We start from the raw sequence: 6,000 nt of genomic DNA, 5'->3' as shown, positions 1-6,000 counted from the left end.
ATAAAACATTCCCCTTCTTACCGCCATCACCATTATTCTCCTCTCCACCTGAAAGTTTCCTCGAACCAGAACCTCCTCCTCTTACCCCAGTTTCTAAACAAAAGGCTTAGCCAGACAAAAACAATCTTTAACTTAAATAGTTCTTATTAGTTCTGGCCTGCAAAGGATGCTTTTAGGATAGCCAATCAAGTGAAACAAGAAATGAGCTATCAAATGCAGATATTGTATTATTGATTTTGCCTTAGCATTCGTGGATAGTATCGATTCAGCTGTTTTAGTATTATATACTGACTTGCCAAATACTGCATCAATAAGCTGAAGTCTCTTACATTGCACAACAAACGGGAAGCCTAAACTGTATTTTGTATTCAGGAAATGGAGGCATGCTTTAGCTCTAATCTCCGTATTCTAGTGTAGCCTCCTGAAATTATGATCCCAGGGCTCTGGATGTGATAAGAGATGTTGTTGAGTTGGAGTTAGGAATGAACCTGGCAGCCAGAATGTCCGAAGAGATTGCCTTTGGCTATTTTAATAGCTATAACTTGGAACTGCTAGATGAAAAGTAGAACATTAGGATAACTCTAACTTCTCCAAATTCTCAAATCCCACAGTGTTTCAGAGCTATATGAGTGAGGTCCTTTGTTCCTGTACAAATATGGAACATGGCAGGAGATTTTGGGGTGCTCAAAGGAGATCTTTAAGCCAAATGCATTCATAAAGAACTTGGAATGTAATTTTTAGCAGAACTTTTAAAAAATTTTATTTAATACCTAGTTTTCTAAATAAAGAGTGATTATGTTATCTTGTTTGAATTTTAAGGCCTATGAATTTAGTGTGCCCTATGTATTGGTATGCCCTGGGGGGTAGAAAGGAGTTTCAAGAGGCATTAATTTGATGTCCTGTCTAACCTAAGGGAATTATTTAACTATTTTGGAATTTAGTTTTATTGACAATATTAGCCTCTTCCTCTTTCCCTCCCAATAAGGAAAATTCTATCTTGGCCATATTGAATCCTGAGCATATAGCGTAAAGAATTAGAAAACAGGTAAGGAGGTAAAGTGCAAAGACAACTTTGAGTGATTTACCCTGGAAAGCTAAGAGAGGTAATGAATAGATAAAAGAGAAATAAATCGATTCCTAAATGAGAGAAGATAAAACACTACAACCGGCGTGGCCTGGGCCTGGCACAGCTTGGGGAAATTATAGTGAAGACAGGGAGATTTTAATTCTGTTACTGTGCAGTTGAGATGGAGAGAGGACTCAGGGTAAGGGATCTTAAGAGCTTCTGCTTTTATTGTAAATAGAATCCCTCTTTGGTGTTTTTCAAGAGAACGTAGTAGATATTTAGGTTTCTTGTTTTCTTTTTCATTAATTTTAAATTATCATACAGTAAATTTCACTTTGTGCATGTATATGTGTGTATGTGTTCTGTGGATTTTAATGCATGTGCTAAATGTAACCACTAACGCAATTAGGGTAGAGAACAGGCCCATTGTCCCCAAAAAACTCCTTCATTCTCCTCTGTTCTCGTCACACCCTCCTCCCACTCATTTCTCCAATCCCTGGAAACCACTGATCTATTCTCTATCACTATAGTTTCGCCATTTTAAGGATGTTATATAAATGGAATCATGCAGTATGTAACCTACTGAAACTGGCTTCTTTCATATAGCACAATTCTTTTGAAGTTCATTCAAGTTGTGTGTAACAATCATCCATTCATTTTCATTGTCTGTAAGAGTCCATTATATGTATCAGATTTTTAGTCCATTCCCCTGTTGAAGGACATTAGGGTTGTTTCTAGTTTTGGGCAATTATGAATAGAATTTCTATAGACATTTGCATGCAGTTTCTGTGCTTGTGCATATCTTTGTGAACGTAAGATTTTTTTTCCTCTAGGATAAATACCTAAGAGTAGGATTCCTGGTTATATGGTAACAGTTAGTGTGAATTTGTAAGAAGCTGAATGGTTTTCCGAAGTGATATTATTATTTTGCATTGCCATCAGCAATATATGTGAGTTTAAGTTGCTCCACATCATTTTCAGCATTTGTTTTTATTTTAGCCATTTTTAGTCAGTATTTTTATTTTAGCCATTATAATAGGTGTACGATGATGTCTCAATATAGATCTAATTTGCATTTCCCTAATGACTAATGATGTTGAACAATCTTTCATGTGTTAATTGCCATCCTTACATCCTTTTTTGTGAATGTATGTCCAAGTCCTTTGTCCATTTTTTAACTGAGTTGTTTTCTTTCCTTTAAGTTTCAAGAGCTTTAATATATTTTGAATACAAGCCCTTTGTCAGATATGTGATTGGCAAATGCCTTCTCCCAGTCTGTCATTTGTCTTTTCATGATCTTAATAATGTCTTTCACAGAGCAAAAAAATTTAATTTTAAGTCCAATTTATCAAATATTTATTTTATGGGCTGTGCTTTTGGTGTCGTATCTGAGAACTCTTTGTGAAACCTCATGTCATGAATTTTTTCTCCTGTTTATGGTTCTGCATTCTATATTTAGATCTATGATCTATTTTATTTTCTGGTTCACATGTGATCTTCAGGTTGAGGGTCATTTCTTGCATATCAATATCTATATGTTTCAGCATAATTTGATAAAAAGACTATCTCTTCTCCGAATTTTTTTACATCTCTGTCAAAAATCAATTGGCCATATTCATGTGGGTCTCTGGATTCTCCATTCATTTATATGTTTATCCCTTTTCAAATAGCACACTGTCTTGATTACTATAGTATTATAGTAAGCCCTCTCTATTTATCCTTTCAATTCTGGCATTTATTCCTTTTTATGTAATATCTTAAAGCTGTGTTGGTAGACGCATACACAATTAGGATTTTTATTTCTTCTTGAATTGACTCTGACTTATATGTAATCTCCACTTTTATCTCTAAAAATGTTTTTGTTCTGAAGTCTATTTTGTCTGATTTTAATATAGTCACTCCAGCTTTCTTTTATTAGTGATTGAAGGATATATCTCTTTCCATATTTTAAATTTTAACCTACTTATATCATTACATTTGAAGTGAGTTTCTTATAGGCAGCATAGAGTCGGTTCCTATGTTTATGTCCATTCTGTCTTTGAATTCATGTATTCAGAACATTTGCATTTAATACAATTGTTGATTTGCTTGGAGTTAGAGCTACCATTTAAAAATTTTGGTTTCTGCTTCTACTCTCTGTTTTTTCTTCTCTCTGTTTTTCCCATTTCTTACTTTCTATTATGTTACTTGAACCTCCCACCCCTTTTCTTTTGGTATGCCATTTTAATGTATCTATTGAGATGTTGATTATAACTTTTTGTTGAGTTATTTTGATAAATACTCGATGGATTACAATATACATAATTTTTTTAGTCTACTTAGAATACAAATTTTATCACTTCAAGCTGACTATAGAAGCCTGGTACATTATAGGTCTTTTAACCATCCCCTGCTTTGTGCGATAGCTGTCATTTATTCTACATATGTGGAAAACTTTGTCAGATATTGTTATAATTTTGCTTCCAACTGTCAAATCTATTTTAAAGAACTCAAGAAGATAAGAATAGTTCATGATATGTATCCAGATAGTTACCATTTCTTTTGTTCTTTCTTCATTCCTGATGTTCCAAATTTCTGTTTAGTATCATTTCTCTTTTGTCTAAAGAACTTTATTTTGCAATTATTTTAGAGCAGATATGTTGGCAACATATTCTCTTACTCTTTTCCGTCATCTGAGAATGTCTTTATTTCACCTTCATTGTTGAAGGGATATTTTTATTTAATACAGAATTTTGAATTGAAAATTATTTTCTTTCATCACCTAAAAAAATGGTACGCTTTTCTTTCTGGCCTCCATTGTTTCTGATGAGGAATCTGCAGGGGTGTAATCCTTGTTGTCCTATAAATAATATATTGTTTTGCTCTGGACTCTTTTGAGAATTTATTTTTGCTTTCAGTTCCTAACAGCTTGATTTTTCTGGGTCTGGGCATGAATTTCTTTTGAGTTTATCCTTTTGGAAGGTCACCCAGCTTCTTAAACATGTGGGTTTATTCCTTTGCCAAATTGGGACATTTCAGACATTATTTTTTTAAATTTTTTTAGCACTGCCTTTTTTCTCATCTTTTTCTGGTAATTTGATGACTTCATTATGAGACCCTTTGTTATTGTCCCACGGTCCATGAACTTTATTTATTCGTTCAATGCTTTTTCTCTCTGATGTTCAGATTGGATTATTTTTATTGCTTTATCTTCAAATTTATTGACTCCTTCCTCTGTCATCGCCAAACTGTCATTGAGACCTTCAGTGAGGTATTTTTTTTTTAATGTTTGTTATTGTGCTCTAAAATTCAGTTCTAAAATTTCTACTTAGTACTTCTTTATGTCTTCTATTTCATTTTGAAGACTTTATATTTCTATTTAAGACTGTCTGTGACTGATTGTTAGAGCATTTGTATAACAGCTGGTTTTAAATATTTGTCCGGTAATTCCAGAGTCAGTATCAGCTCAATGGTGGCATCTGTAAATTATCTTTTCCCATTTGGGTTGAGATTTTCTTAATTTGAATATGCTACTAATTTTGGATTGTATACTGGTCATTTTGAAGATTGTGGAATAAGACCTTGGCTCTTTTTTATTCCTATAGAAAATGTAGATGTTTTGTTTTAGCAAGCAATTAACCTGAATAGATTCAAACAGGGAATTCTAACTCACCTTCTGCAGTCTGTGGTTCTAAAGTCAATTTGAGTTTGCATTACTGTTTGTGCATGTCCCGTGTGTATGGTGGGACATGTTTCTTAGCTCACTTCTCAAAGTGATATACGACTAAGATAAGATCTATAAAAAACATACATCAGCGTTATCTCAGGAGTTCATGAACAGTTTCATGGAGTCACTTTCCTGAGCTCTAAGCTCCCTGTGATCTCTTTGGTATTTTTCTTTTTCTCTGAGGCTCATTTTTTTTCAGTTCTTCCGCCAGAAATTTGGGCTTTAATTTCCCTGCTTTTTTACACACTTTCATTATTGCCTCTACAACTGGGACTGAATGGTGAGACAACAGAAAGAGAGAGAGACAGAGAGAGAGAGAGAGATGCAAAGAAGGGTTTATCCCATCCTTTTGGGATCACAGCCTACTAATCAGAGAAGATCCTCTTTCCCTAGAATTTTGGCTCTTAGTGGCCCCCAAGGGATTTTGTTTGCTTTGGGACAAAAAGGTGAAAGAATGAAGAAGAAATAAAAACAAATAAGCAAACAGGAATTCGTACTATCTCTCATTATCACTTCTTTTTCTCTTTCCTAGAGCCAGAACTGGAGGGCTTCTCTTCTAGGTCTCTCTGTGTCAGTGTCCACTCTGGTTTTTAGGTTGTATTGCAATTCAAGTTGGGGATTACAGGAAAATAAATTTATAAACTCACAATAGATTCAGTGATACAATGAATATCTTTCCTCACAATTTACCATCACCCACTGGCTTTTTGTAGTTCTCAAATAGTTGCTTCATATATATAATTTCTTCAGGGCTTGTAGTTACATTAAGTGTGAGAAACAGAGTGTCATGTACTTACTCCATCTGACCTGAAACCGGAAACTGAGTAAAGATCTAAATGGATTTCTAATTATTTTTGGATGGAGGGGTAGATTTTTTTTTTTAATTTGATATTGTACTGTCTGTACAATGAGGCAGCTTAGTTTATACTAATCATATAAACATTAGTGATTATACTATATATCATACAGCTATGAGAGATAAACTACAGCATATGCTGTCAATGCCACACCTGTATAACCTCAGCATTTACTTTCCTCTTACAGCAAATAACCTGAGACTCTGCTCAGTGGCAACCTGAGAGTGCCAAGAATCAGCCTTCAAACAATGACAGAAGTTAGTGAGTACATATCCGAAGTTCCCTCTTTTCCTTGAGGGGTGGGGGATGTATAGGGGGGTGAGAGAGGATAGCTCTAAAGTGTTCTAAACTAGTTTTTTAGAGTTCCCCAA

Source organism: Eulemur rufifrons, chromosome 9 (assembly GCF_041146395.1).
Source record: "Eulemur rufifrons isolate Redbay chromosome 9, OSU_ERuf_1, whole genome shotgun sequence".
Lineage (NCBI taxonomy): Eukaryota > Metazoa > Chordata > Mammalia > Primates > Lemuridae > Eulemur > Eulemur rufifrons.
This window is presented reverse-complemented; position numbering follows the sequence as displayed.